A 15,662-nucleotide genomic window follows, 5' to 3' on the forward strand; every position below is an offset into this window, starting at 1 on the left:
TGAAGATTTAAAGTTCACTTCAGAAAGGAAAATTATTATTCTCTGAAAGTTATCTTGCTTTATTTGTATTCCTAAAGCTATCCCATTAGATCATCTTCTCTTTTCACTCATAATATCATCTTAATGAATCAACTGTGGGATTAGCTGTATGTAAATAGATCCTTATCGACAGCCCCATTGACAAGCAATCAGATGGGAAAGGGCACAGACCGCATGTTGCTTTGCTAAAACATTCATTTCTCTGCTGCCATGTAGACCCTGAGGCAGGCAGCTTATTTTTGGGATACAAAGAAAGCACTCTTCTTCGAAGTAAATGTACCCTGTAACAATGGTGAGATAAAGAAGTGGAATTTTTGTTGACATATCATTCCCACAGAGGCAATTTCCACCCTGTTCTCAGCTTTTGAGAGCAAAGAGCATAACCAGATCACTCATCATCATGCATCAATCCTATGTAGGAGGGGCTTGCATCTTCTTAGGAAAATGTCTCTAGCTCTCATTACCTGTTATTGCCAGGGCTCTTCTGAAGCCCTGGAGTTTTCAAGGAAGAAAGTGAACAAACATAAGTATAAGAGCACAGGAGAATACACAGAAAAGAGTTGGAGGGTAGATTTAACAGATGCATTCTTACAGTGTATAGAAAAACATACTAAAAATATTCCTATTATACATTGTAAATGTTCTATGTAAATGCTGTTTTCTGGTAATGAATTGCTATTAAATGTTTCAAATTGAGGAAAATCAGCCCATTATTACTATTTATGCAAATTATGTGCTGTATAGATTGGAATTATATTATTTTTTTTCACCATTTTGGTAAATTTTATTCCAGTATTGCTACATTGATGTCACAAGAAGTTTTTGTTGTTGTTTGTAGATATGTTCAGTTTTTCTTATTGCTTCTTAAAAGGAAAAAGTTAAAACACTTGCAAAATAACCAGAACACCTGTTGGAAAGTAAAAGCATCCATCTGTTTTACACTGAAATGTCCCAATTATTTTACAGTGGATCAAATTTAGTGTCAGGTGACATACAGTGAAGATGTCTTTTTGACTGACTGCACATTAGTAAAAATGCAATTATAAGTTTATGACAAAAGCCAGAAAGCTGATGATTATATTCCTAGATTGTGGCATTCAAAACTCAGGCAATGACATATTTTCATAAAAATTTATAATGTGTTTTTTTTGGAACCTGTCTCATCATGGCAAAACAAATGATATTTTTGCATAAAAGAACAACTTTAAAATACACAGATTTTTTTATTTTTATTTTTTTTATTTTTATTTTTATTTTTTGCATTCTTCAGCCATACCAGCTGATCCAAGCAAACAAGCGTGTTAACAAATCAGAACTGAACCCTCTGTGTCTCACTACACAAAATATAGTTTTCTCTTTACTCCCACTATTTTGTCTATCTGCCTTCTCAAGAAAATACATGGAAGCAGTGAGAAATTGGGAAAAAACGTAAAAATCATTGTACGGCTTCTGGAAACGTCTATAAATTTGCTCTCCTTTCATTTATTTATTTATTTTTAAATCAGATCTTTTGCATTATGTGATCCTAACAGCAGGACACTCAATTTCTGCTAAGCATCGCTACAGATTTAACTCGCACTTACGGAATTTTCAGTAGCAATTTATATAAATGCATAATTTGCAGAAGTTAATAATTCTTGGCTTTTGAAGTAGGGGAGTTTTATGATTTCCAAGTCCTTTTCAAATTATGTATAGCCCCATAATTCATAGGTCCCTGTAGAGGTCATTGTTTTGATCTGATCACAGAGTATTTGGTGACAGGCACGTAGCGCCAACCTCTCTGAATTCTAGATTTGGCATCAGACACTTCAGTTTTGCTGGAAGAAGTATATGGGGTTGCTCCATACAATCAGATAGACTCTTGTTGCTCACATATCTCTAGACTCTGCACAAAGCTAACTCTGGGGAAATGTCTCAGCATTGCCAGATCCCACACTCAGTAAACTGCCTGCAGCATACTCCTTCGCAGACTGCAGAAGTAAACTTTCAGTCCGCCTAACAACATGTGCTTCCGAGGACAAACAAGTCACAAAAGCAGAGAGACTGAGACTGATTATGCAGTTTATGAAATAGCTGTTAATTTCCCCAAATGCAACATATGGGTAGAAAGTATTGTCCCCAGTTTGAGTATTGACTAGTTAGTGGAGATTTCCATGGGAATGGAAGTTAATGTGTAAGTCTTACTATATTTCTCAGATGAGTTCTCTGCACTCAGTCACCACATCCTGCACAACATCTTCTTGCTTTGCTTTCCACCAACATGTCATCTTCTAAGGAAAGGCTTTTCAGTTTTTAGGTTCCATTCAGTTCCTTCCTCCTCTCAGCTAGCCTGCCACCTCGTCCTCCCTTCTGTACCAGTTGTAGGTCAGTTCCCTGTATCATCCAGTGCCCCTGCTGCTCTTTTCTTTCTTATTTGTGTAATCTCTGCTTTCCATGTTTGTCTGTGCTTTTCTTCTGTTTTCACCTCATTCCCCACTCTTTCACATTCCTTTCCCATTTTGTTCGTCCCCGTCTCCTCTCTTCAAACACTTTCTCATTTTCATGAGGGAAATACTGCATCTCACCTGCAAACCCTGCCTACTTTTCTCAGCCTGGTTCTCTGCTTGCTCTTCAAGGAGGTAGTCTAAGATAATTAGTATAGTTCAGTTTGAAGGGACCTACAAAGATCATCAAGTTAAAATGCTGTTCATCATTCTGCCCATGAATACGTTACTTTTATCACACTAATTCTTTTTATATAGTCTGATCCATGAATTGACTGACCTTGTGGTTGCCCACTGAACTTTTGTCTTCATTCTCCCTAATGTGTGCTTGCTGTGTTTGTCTCAAGACTCTATTTCTCCCTTGACTTCCTAAGTGACCCAATCCACCTGCTTCAACTTTCTTTGTTCTTATAACACTATCTTTGGATTTAACCCTGAGCCCATATACAGCTACAAATTTCCCCTCCTTCCTTTTCTCAAGGATATACTGATTTGTTGATGTGCATTCACCTACAATCACTGCATGCTGACATCTTGTAAGACTTCTTGGTTACCACGGACTCTAAAATTATTTTACCTTGCTCCTCTTTACCTTGCTTCTTTATCTTGTCTTCATACTTCTGATTACTGTGGGAAAAAAGTCACCTCCACAACATTTTCTTGATGAGCCTACCCTACCCCTACTGCAGTGCTGTCACCTTCCTTAATCAATATGCTTGAATGCAATCCTCTGCCATACTAATTTTGCAATTCACTTCCATAAAATGTGCAATATGTATGCCCTCCTAGTTGGGTCACAAGATGCTCTCTAGACTTATAAGCATGAGTTTCTTCTTTATCACCTTTACCTACTTTCAAATCTCCTTAGCCCACAGTTGACTTACCAGTCCATTTACTTTTCTCCCAGCTTGAATAGTCCTCTGAATAACTTTACTGCTCTTTCCTATCTTTACTCTTCTTTCCTTTCATATCAAGCTATTTTACTCTCTTGATTTTTTCCCATTTTGCCTCTTTGTCTCCTACAGCTCTTTCTATTTGTTTTCTTCTCTACCCACCTTCCCATTGGAGCATTTAAGATCTAACAACATCCACCAAAATCTGACCCAAGTTCCCTTTTCATCTCTGAAATGTTCCTAATCCATTCTCTCTGTACTCTCCATCCTTGATGCATATTTGATATCTTTCATATACTTGGTCATGATCCTGTATTCCTTTGGAATTACCATGAAAATGACCTTCAAGTTCCAGGTCTTAAGCACTATCAAGGTCAAGCCACATACTAGACTTTAAAGTTCTCTGAGACAAGGCTGCTTCAGAAATGGAGGTTAAAACTGTACCATTGCATGTGGTTAAGCTGAGTCTTAGAACTTTTGGAAAAGCTACTATGCTACTGCATAGTTTTTTGATGCAACCTATTGATTTACACAAGGAGCCCGTAAGAAGCAATACAATCACTGACTACATAAATGCTCCTATAATCTCAGCAGAACTGCGAACAGTAGCATGATAATAGCCCCAGATACATCATTTTATATTTAAGAAGATATTACATATACAAGACAAAAGCAATACGCAGCCATTTTTTACCCTCTTTTTTTCTGCGTATAATTTTGTATATCTCTTCTTTTTCACTTTGACAGTTTCATACTGATTTACACCCATATGAACATTTGTTGCATTGCTTAGAAAAGCAGCTAGATAGCATATTCCTTGGAGTACAATTTAAAAAATGAACATTTCTGAAATAAAATGCTAGAAAACCTTGTAGGACAATAGATAATCCAGAAAATTCATTTAGGTCACCCGCTGGATTCTGGGCTTACTTGAAAAAAGAACCAATTGCACTAATCTGTAGCGGTTAAAATACATCTAACAAAGAACCGTGTTTTTGTCTCAGTGGAAGTATTTGACAGGTCCACTGAGGCTGTTCCCAGGCATCATTGTATGAAGGAGAAATTCCTATTTTTTTGTCATTTCACTCCTATTACTAAGATAAACTCGTGATTTTCAAGCCAATTTGAATCTTCATAAAAAGAAATGTGTCCCAGATCTTTCTGCCAGCTCAGGGCTAGGTTACTGCATTGAAAGTTGGCCTTAATGAGTTCAAAGAGCCAGCAATGGCCAAAGCCAGAGATATGGGGAGACGCTACCAGCTGAATACTACGCTTCTTCCCTTCCAGTTTTGGAGCCCACGTCCACAACTGCTGAGTGCAGAGACAGAATGGATGTTCATTCTCCTCCCCACCCCTTGGATCTGGTTGTGGTACCATTTCTTTGTAAATGCAACCCACACAGGTGTGAAGTACAACCTTATTCTGCGTACTAAAGTGGGGAGCAAGAAGACAATCTTCTCTTTAACTCTTTGACCTGAACCAAGTTCCTGATTGCTTAAAAACAGCTGTCAGCTGCATTAACAAGCAGAAAGAAAAGCTGGTCAAGATTGTAAGATCTTTATGGAAGCGAATGTATCTTACTGTAGGTTATACATATTCAAACATGAAAATAATACTTTCTGATCCTGTAGCGTGTCAGTCATCTCTGTTTTGTTCTGTGGCACCCAGAGACTGACAGGACACCTAGTATTTTACCTAATAGGAAAATGTCTACTAATTGATCAATAAGTATGGAACAAGTTACAAGAAACAAATGGCAGAAATACTAATAAACATTCCATATGGCTTGGGCAAAAGCTTTCAAAAACTGAACTGAGTGAAGTCTGTTCTATATGAGGCTATTGGCAGGTTCAGCATCCTCATAGAGAAGATTCTGTGCCCCATAAAATCTTTAGGCTTGATTCTCCAATCACACTACTAACCTAAACTCTATCTAATATAAAATTTTGCCCACCGTGTTTAAAGGAAAGATTATGGAATAACCCCACCAGTAGAACCAGGTCCCAGTACTCTTCATGGGATTCTGCAAGCTTCAGAATAATTTATCTCCTGTGGGACACTTCCATGAGACAATTATATTTTCACAGAGCGGCTGTTTAGCTCTGTTAAATGTCAGCATGTCTCCTTACACCTTCTTCATTTCCAAATTCAGCTCTACTTGTGTAATTCAGATCTCTGAGCTGAATGATGCCACTATTTCTAGTGCATTTCTTTCCTTTGTCTCTCCGGTCTGATTTACTACCTTTCTTCCTTACACTTTAAATAAGAACAAAAACATTAAGTGAATCCAGAAGGAAATGTTACTCCTGTATCTTGCCTTAGGTTCAATTTCTAAATGGCAAAATTAGAAACTTACTCTTAGATGAGATGCCTAACTTTATTCATAGAAGCTTATAAGTAGGTCATCAGCACAAGTAACCAAAGATCAACAGCAATTGCCAAAGTGTCTCAGCTCAGGGATGAAATTCTTGTTGTAATGTACTTGATAGCATTGCAATTTTGCTTATTTTAAAGCTACTGAATGGTAGAACATTTGATGCGTTTTCCATTTTAAAGCAGTTTTTATATTTTATATGTAATGCAAGACTTTGGAAATACAGAGAGCAACAGTGCACAGCCCCATTCTTAAATGAAAACAACAAGCTAAAGAGCTACAGAAAATAAGATACGAATTATTCTAACATAGGACAAATCAACTTGCATTCCTTAAGTAACTAATGTATTAAGAAGGATTAAAAGGGACTGCTAATAATTTCACCCATAGGGTGAACAGGAACATCACAATTTTCCTGTTACCCTAAGTGTGAATAGAAGTGGCTTAATGTGTGATTTTTTCCCAGTATACCCAAGGAAGTTCAGTTCTTGTAATGGCTTGTATTTATCAACATAAAGAACAGCATAAGAAGTCATGAGGATTTAGATGTGTTTGAAGAAAACAAAAAAAAAAAAGTATCCTAAAATATGCATTTAATCAGGTGGACTATGTGCTTTTCAAATTGTTTTTGTGCATATTTAATCAACCTGAGACATATACTTATGCAAGATGAAATAGGTACCAGTCTGTATCCCAGCCTGTTCTGATTCACAATTTTCCAACAGAGTTTTTTTTCTTTTTTACTTGAAATAATTATTTTAAAAGTTCTCTAAAACCATTTTCAGCAGGTGGCATGAACAAAGAACTCAAAAACTATCAGCAAATCCTTAGCCCTGTTCGACACAATATCAATAGCACATATTGATACCCAGTTTTTCATGACACTCTTTCTCACACCCACTCGTGTATATCACAGTAGCTATGTATGTCTGACACACATACAGGTGAAATATATGTACTCACACACCTACAGGTTCTACACACAGATAAACATCACCTAGGAATAAGCATACATTCCTATGAATCCATACATGTATACACCATTGTGCACCTAAGCACACACAAGCATGGATACACACAAACAGAAGCCCGGAGACACAGAAATATAGGCAGTGCACACACACAAGCACAATCAACTCCAGAAGCAGATATATATATCCATACAGCTGGATGCATACTCACATGGACAGATGGATATACAGGCATATATATATATATATATAGGAGAGTTTATACTGGCACAATAATCCTTGCTTTCTCCTTTCTTTTTGAAGCCTTCCAATTTTAGGATTCAGGAGTGAGCCAGGTTCCTGCTGTGGACACACCTCTGGAGAAGCAAAGCCTTTCCAGTTTCTTTAAGGTCCCCACCTCTCTCCCAGCATCAGATCTGGGAGATCAGCTGGGAACCAGCACAGCTCTCCCAGCTGCTGGCTTGGCACTTTCCACCAAAGCTTAAGAAAGGGTAGAGGACAGCAAGATATCTTCCCTTCACTCCCAAATCCTGCCTCCCTGTGAGCAGAAACCTTTGAGCAACATCTGGACACAGCTGCTTTACCCTGGGCAAGCCAACCCCTTAATGCTCCCCTCCCTCTATCCGTTTTTTGGAGTACTGGGATCCCCCTGCACCCTACATCCCCTTCACAGCATGACAGCCATAAGTACCCCTCACACCTTCTCCTGTTCCCCAGATACCATTATCAAACCTCTTTTCAAAATGCCACTCTAAACTTTTTTTCCCTGGCTGCACAGCCTGCAGTCTCCTGGTCAGAGGCTGCATCTCCTTGGGAGGGCAGGGACTGGGATGCAGGGGCTAGGATACAGGGACTCGAAGTGCAGGGACTGAGAAGCAGAGATCTGGGATGAAGGACATGGGATGCAGGGACCCAGGATGAAGGGACTGGGATGCAGCTATTCAGAACGCAGGGACAATGGATGCAGGGATTGGGATGCAGGATGTGAGTGATGGGATGCAGGGATCTGAGGCATGGGATGCAGGGGTCAGGATGTAAGATGCAGGGAGCAGGACGTGGGATGACAGTACCTAGCTCCTTACCGTGCAGTGAAGGTAGGTCCCCGCGAAGGTCTACAGCTGCTCCCAGTCATCACGAGCCTCCCGATGTGCTTGTTCAACATCCACCGGGGAGTTTCACCCCCCGAAACTTGTGTGAGCTGCTTCCTTTGGGAACAGTCACCGTTCGTCCCCCCCTACTTTGGATCGGATCCCGATGGAAACTCATCAAGGCCTCCTGGGCGGTCGGGGGTAAGGCTGGGAGGGGGGAGGAGGAGAGAGGGACAACGGGAGGGAAACACTGCGATCACCAAGTAATCGTCCCCTTCCCTTCTCCTCTCTGGAGCACCTCCTTCCCGTTCCTCCGGGAAACTTTGCCTCTCCTCGGCCGGGCAGCACCCGGCACCAGCGCTGCTAATTGGGGTCCCTTTTTGCAGCCTGACATCTTTCTAGAGCTCCTTTCCTTTCTGGGCAAAGGGGGGTTGGTGCAAAGCTCTAAATTAGAAGGAGACCTAGTGTTGCACAGACACGGAGGGAGAGCCGGCTGGCATTTGCCGACTGCCTCTCCCGGCACTCGGGGCGTGCGCGGAGGGGTTGGCTGAACCCTGTTCCTATCATTTATTCATACGCTGCCTTTTCAGTTCTAACTTTGAAGCTGCCTAATCGCTCACGGCGCTACCGGGAGCGGGGCGGTGGCACGCAGCCCTTGGAAGGGCCGATGTCCCCGTGCTGCGGAGATGCGCTGCCCGCGGCTGTTTAACGGCGGGCGGGAGCGCAGCCCTGTCTCGGGGGGATGACTCGGAGTAAGGGGGTGGGGGGAACGGGGGAAGTAAAGGGGGGGGACACGGGGACGCTGCTGTCGCCTGGCAACCCCGCATCCCTGCCCCGAGCATCCCTCCCCCAGCTCCCGGATTGGTCGGGGCTGGGGGTGACGCCCCTCCGAAGATGCTGCGTTGTGGCGCTGCGAATGTCGCATCCTCAGAGCTGGGAGCGGGCAGGGGGCTGCGAGCTGACGGCTGAGAGCCTGGGCGGTCCGGGGGCTGTAGCATCGTCCTCCTGCCTTCTGCCTTCCAGCTGGCTTCATAGCTTGTCTTCTGCTCTACACCTCCTAGAAAAAATGCTTGTATGCATATAGATGGAGATATAAATATGCAAATGTATGCGTTGAGATATAGTTTATATAAGAAAACATATTCTATGTATTCTATCTGCATTATCTGTCTTCCGTCTGTTATCTCTATATTCCCTCCCTATATTTTAGCTGTTTTACAAGGAAAGCAAAAAGAAAGATAGTTACTGGGGAAAGAACACTCCAGCGTGCAGCAAAGCCGGATGGAAAATGAGAACAAAAATCACATTTTGTGGTTTATACATTTGAAAAACCACCTGGTGTGTTAATGGGAGGTCATGATCCAAAAGAGAGTGTTGAATGCCATGAAGTGAGTGTGCTGTAACAGTCAGGGAGGGTGAACTGACTTCAGAGAGAGAGTTTAAGCTGTGCTGCACGGGGCACTGCTAGTAGTACTACATGTGGCTTCAGTGCTTTCTGCTTTGGGGAACAGTGAGCAGCTGCTTCCTGCTGCTTGGGTGGAGTATGGAAATGGTGTCTGTAAAATCCCAATACCTCCCTCCTCATCTCAGTTTCAGTAAGGACACCACTCGTTTCTCACCTCCAACTCTTTCAGCAGGGAGAAAATCACCTCTCCCTGAATGCTTCCCTGTGCTGGGATGTGACCCCAGCCTAATTCCCTGCTGGTGCACTATCAGTTCTCAGGTAGAGCAAAAAAAGAGGCACTGCAGTCAGGAGCTGCAATCCCAGAGCTCACGTGGGGCCACTAGTGTTCCAGCAGCCCTGGTTCCAGTGAGGAACTGAGCCAATTTAAAAGAAAATGAAATAATGCAACAAATCTGATCCAGCCTTTTAATATTTTTGTGTTGTTATTTCACATCTGTTTATTTTGTGCTCTGCCCACTGCATTTCAGCCACATGGCTAATTTTATGAGTGTTTCTCTTGGAAGCCAAGGACATTTTCTAAGACTTGCAGGTTAAACAGTTTCATTAAGGACTTCAAAGTTAAGCAGGGAGCATAATGAAAAAGCCCAGCTCCTCTCAGGGTTAGCTTACTATATTAGAAGCACATGAGGCATTGAAGTAACATCAGGGTAAGCTGAAATGGATAAGAAATTGGTCTTGTATCTTTTAAATCACAGCACAATGTAACAAGCAAGTCTGAAATACTATTATTCTTTACCCACATTCTTGAAGGCTGATTGTCAGGAAAGTCAAGTGGCAAGGAAGGTCTGATTTTGCATTGTCTTGTACACATTAGCTAGGGCTTAAAGTGAGTTGGAAGGTAACTTTTTGGTTGAATAGGAAATAAACCCCCCTGTGTATGAAATTGGTCACCATAGGCACCAAGTAGAATTTGGCTTAAAGGTATTGTATGATGTGCAGCAGGCATTGTTTCTAGGGGCAAGACAACCTGTTTATTCATGCCTGTGCTTTGAGAAGCATCTCTGGCACTGCTGGTTTATTCTTTTTCCATACCTGCAGCTGTGCAATGTCTGATAAAGGTCCTTGATGCTGCTGCCCTTTGCATTTACACCTGGCTACTGAGAAGCAAGGAAATAAACAGACTCAGCTAAGTGAACTGTAATTGACAACATATGGGTCACAGTCCTACTTTCTGCCAGCGCTCTTCCTTTGTTCGATCTCCTGGCATAATAGGGTCACTTTTCAACCATGAGAGCGCCTATCCCAGTCATCCCCCTGATGGATTCTGGAAATCTTATTTCAATGTATGACTGGCAGAAATACTTTTTATTATTTTATTTTATTTTATTTTATTTTATTTTATTTTATTTTATTTTATTTTATTTTATTTTATTTTATTTTATTTTATTTTTGTAGAGAAAATACGTGTGCTGCAGTTCTCTTCTGGGAAAGCATGTGCTGTATGCAGGTGTTGTGAAGATTCAGTCCCATAGTAAGCATCTCATACTAAGCATGTGTTATTAGTCAGTCACACACTGAGACTTACGAGTACACACAGCGATACAACATAAGACAATTCAGAGCTCTCAGAAAAGCTCTGTAATAAGCTGTGTTTTGGTGTTACTGGGTAAATTGCTCACTTGAGGCTAAATTGTGCACCCTACAGTACACTTGAATGTAGATATACCCACAGTTAGACACAATGACTGGGCAGTGCAAAGCTTACCAGGAGACAGCTTTGTGAAAACAATCAAGAGATAGCAATGCCTTTGACCTGGATGCAAAGAACGAGTCTTAATATGAAATGTATTTATGATTTGCCACATCTTGTTATATTGAGTTGAATGAAAGGTGTGAGTAGTATAATCTGTTTTTATAACATTCACGAACATATTTAATTAACAAACTCACCACCACAAATAAATAGGTGAATACCTTTTCTCTTACAAGGAATTACAGGATGAGCTTCAAGACTGCACACTTGGGAACTTTCCAATTTCACATTTGATAGCAAGGTACTGTTGCAGAAGAACACTTTGTAGAGTTCTCTAACTTGGTATAAGCAGCTGCTTTCAGACACGATCAAGTTATTTGCAGATTAAAGCCTAAAGCTGTGCTTTAAGAAAATGGCAAGTATGCATGTGTAGTCACTGAGTGATCTATGGATTGGACCCAGCCTACCTGAATAATTCATGAGACCTGTGATCTTTCCTTCTTTTCCTGGGGACCTTACAGAAATAGACAGGGAATATGGCCACGGATCAATGAGCTACTCTGGCAAATTTCCCCCACTAGCAGGTTTCCAGGAGCTCTGCAGCTGCTTTATTTCTGTATGACTGGACATAATCCCATCCTTTGGCCAGTCACCCTGAGCTGAAAGTGGTGGTCTTCATTACAATACAAAGACTGGCAAATATCAATTTCTTGTGGCACACATCAACAGCATCTTGATAAGACATGGTGTTCTCCTGATATTTTGTTAATCTTGGGGTATAAAACAGCAGTTTGATGGAGAAGAAATGTACTCTTCCATTTGTGCGTAGCTGTAAGTGTGCAAATGTATCTCTGCAGCAGCGTGGCCCAGCTGGAGTCTGTTTCAGGAGATACAAAGGCAACAAGCTTGTGGTGGCTGATGTGAGTATCTACAAAGTCTCACACTTTGGTTTATCGCCACCTGCCAGTCTCAGGTTACACTGACAAAGCGTAAAGGAGCAGATCAACAGCACAGGGCTTTCAAAGGGGCATATATTTGCATCTAGTAGTTTCAGTGGGAGATCTGCAGTTATGGAAAATGTGAGAGGTGCCACTCTGTCATACCTAAGGGCCTCGTGGATAATCAAGTACAGTTCTGCACTGTACCAAGAAGTGGCAATCTAAAATCCCAAGTTTTTCCCAGGACAAATATGCATTTTCTTCTTGCTTAAAAATACATGGTTAATTAACCATGCATCATTAAGCTCATCCTCAAAATGTAATGCCTTCTTGTATTGCTAAGTGATTCTGAAGAAATTTTAGGTCAATACACACACTGCTGAATGTACTCATGTACATTACAGCTAAAAACACTTCTCCTCCCACTGCTGATTAGCATGGGACCCATAGGGACTTTAGTGACACTGTTACTTCCTGTTGTTTCCTGGGATACTGGCTGGATGACAGCTTCATCAAGAATATGCTATGACGTGCTCAGGCACTTTTTGAGCAGTATAAGCATTTTTTAGCTGAAAGGACAAGGAAAACTTTGAGTATAAGGCTAAACCCAGCAACTATCTGGGCTTCAAGTGGCATGACACATGAATGAAAGCTGTATTCCATGTCACCCGTGTAAATGCATCAGTATCATCTTTTCTTTCTCTATTTTCCGGGATCATGGATGTCTCTACCAACTGCTTTCCACAGCTTCTCATTATCCAGCCAAATTTTCTGTAGTTTTCAAAGAGTTTTCTTCTGTTTTTCTTACCTTCTTCCTTTCACTCTGCAGAGCATTGGCCTATTTTATCAGCTACCAGTGACGACCCTTCATGCCAGACACAGAAGTGCACATCTCTCACTTGCATCACACTACCCTTCCATAGCCAACATCCTACAGCAGACTGCAAGTGCAGGGATGAGAAGAATTCAAGTGTATGCTTGGTATATGCAGTACACATTGAATCACTTCTGATGTCCATTTCCTATCGATCTGAAGTCAGATTCCACTGTCGATCTGCATCTCCTCCCCCAGGTTTTCTCTGAAATCTGTGGTATATGTGGTAGTATTTGTATTCTGACAACACAGGAACAGGCTGAACAGGGAGGTGAAGGAGTCACCATCCATGGAGGTGTTCGAGATATGTGTATGTGTGGCACTGAGGGCCATGGTTAGTGGGCATGGTGGGGATGGGTGGATAGTTGGACTGCATGAACTTAGTATTCTCTTCCAACCTTAATGATTCCTTTCCATGACTCTATGACACAAGCCTTTTAGAAAAAGAGTGGAGATCTTCCTCAAAAGGGTACAGGGCATGGTGCGGTAGCGGATGCCAGTTTCTGCCATATGTATTATTAAATTACTTCAGGCAGCCTGCCCCATTCTACAAAATCCTGCCTAAAATCTGTTTTCCTGCCATGTGTGTGTAACAGGATACCAAATCCTAGAATTGCCTAACATATTTTGCTTTTGACACAAATCACCTTTACTCTCCTGTGCCTATTTTTATTTTCCTTTTTGATTTGTGAGTTGTTTGCAGTCAGATTTCTTCATACTATTTCTTCATACTATTTCTTCCTTCCCCCCCCCCCCCTTCCCCCCTCAAGATCCCCTAACTGCATCTCCTTTCTTTGGAAGTATTGTCCCTTCCCCCATCTCTGTTCTTTATAGGAATTACTGCATTTGCATATTTTGTTTAAGGTGCTTAGGAATTATTGACAAGTTTGCTTTCCCCTGGGGGGCTGTGAGACACAGTCAAGCTGTGAGCCACTTAAAGCATCAACGGGCTGATAGAAAGGATTGCTTGTGCTTCTGAATTAGGGCACCGGCCAAGAAATGCAACACAGTGCTGTCAGGGACTGTGGCACACAGATCTATTTCCTTTATAATCCTACCGTATCTATGACCTACCACATACAGAGCAAGGCAAAAGATCTACATTTTCCCATTAGCTCAAGAAATCAGCTTCTTGTGAAATAAATTTACTCACAGTCCCTATGCCACTGCACTGCAAGCCTGAAACCCTGGTTTTATTATGTTGGTGTGTGTATTTCAGACTCCCTTCACACTGAGAATCCATCTGGATATACTACTGTCTAAATGTCCTGCTGAGATTCTACTTTGCCACTGGTTAAAAAAGGATTGTTAAATTTATAAATAGGAAGTTTATTGTGTTTGCCTGTTAAAAGATATTCTGGGCTTCACTGTGGCTGGGATAATTGTTGGTAGTGGGTTTTCTCTGAATTATCCATTTATTCCCCCCTGCTACAATTTAATTTTATTAGCACTCCTGAAAGGAACAAATGTGTCCATAGTTAGAAAGACAAAATAAAAGAACATAAGTTCCTGGAAATGAGATGGGGGAAAAGAATCATGGGCTAAGGACCTTGACTATCCCTTAGTAAAGACAATCATTTCCAAACAAAGAATGAATAACTGTACCTGGAAATCTGCTGCCACCGTAAAGACATGATTGTGCAAGTGGTGACTGAAGTAGAGTTTGGGCTGTTTTAAAACATTTTGAATACTTTTTTGATTTTTTGTTGAAACACTGTTAACCTCTTCAATTTAATAATAACAATAATAAAAAAGAGAAATACTGCAGACAGACTGAGAGAGCTGTGTGTTTTTATTCAGCTTGTTCTATTTAAATTGAACATCAGTAAACGTGGTTAGGGAACAACTTAAGGTTGCAAAGCAATCCAAATTTAGGAAATATGAGAATTAACATTGACAGTAGAAAGTTAATTCGGCTCCCTTGTGCATAAGCATGTTGATACACTCTTTAATTGGTTTAATAGTCTTTCTTCTTTTGCAGAGAATTCAGACACATACAGCACCCTGAAGAAATAGGACTTTGTCAGTAGTTTGATTTCTCTGCATTACTCAGTGACTGTCTCTTGTATACTCAGTACTATCTACACACTGAACTACAGAAAGAATCATATATTCTCCAGCAAAACATTGAAGTTTTTTCATATTTTGTTACTTTTATTCCATTCCCGATGTAAGGTTAAGGGGGAGCAGGTTAGGTGACTTTCATTGCTCTCTTAGAAGCTCTTTTCCAAATACATGTTATTTCCTAACAGAAGGACTTGTATCCAATTTTGTTTCCTCCTTGCTCTCCATATAAAGGGAAGGCTGAGATCACCTCCAGATAGGGGCTGGAGATGCTGGTCTTTGCTCAGATTTTCTATCTGAGGAGCTTGCCGGAGTTGGCTCCTACGTAACCATAAGGCTCATGATGTGCAGCAACATTACATGGTCTGACTGCAGATATATAACATTAATTCCACTTATGCAACTTAATTTTCCATGCAAAGGGTAAAGGAAGGAAAAACAAAAAACCCTTAGTTTTCCATCTAACAAATGATAACAAATCATATCAGTCCCCTTCATTGTAGGATGTCCTTATGACACCCAGCTAAACTTTAGAGCTTGCTCTAAAACGTCTAAAATTCAGGCTATCAAGTTTGGGGAAAGAGGGAAGAAAGAATAAGTAGATCACCAAAGTGCATGTCCTAGATGGATAATGATATTGGTTTTGTTGGAACACTGTAGGAAACTCATCTCAGGTGGTAATGATTATTGGAGATTTGCCTCAGAATAGAGATAACTTCCTAAGAACTCTGTTACGGGCTCACACCAAATATCCATCCAGTACATTATTTCATCTCTATT

General features: G+C 41.0%; 1 protein-coding gene across 6 annotated transcripts in view; it reads right to left on the reverse strand.

Moving 5' to 3' along the window:
* Positions 1–8,684, reverse strand: part of GRM3 (glutamate metabotropic receptor 3) — a 105,079-nt gene extending 96,395 nt beyond the window's left edge. The window contains exon 1 of one of the 6 annotated variants that reach the window (XM_015875612.3): positions 7,843–8,684. The gene's annotated coding sequence lies outside the window, so the exon portion shown is untranslated. Of the gene's footprint in view, positions 1–6,971; positions 7,237–7,842 lie in introns of those variants that run through there. The other 5 variants (XM_015875707.3, XM_085512718.1, XM_015875795.3 and 2 more) reach the window with 5 other exon arrangements.
* Between the last annotated feature and the right edge of the window lie 6,978 nt (positions 8,685–15,662).

Source organism: Coturnix japonica, chromosome 1 (genome assembly GCF_054131305.1).
Source record: "Coturnix japonica strain WE chromosome 1, WE-NBRP24, whole genome shotgun sequence".
NCBI classification, from domain to species: Eukaryota; Metazoa; Chordata; class Aves; order Galliformes; family Phasianidae; genus Coturnix; species Coturnix japonica.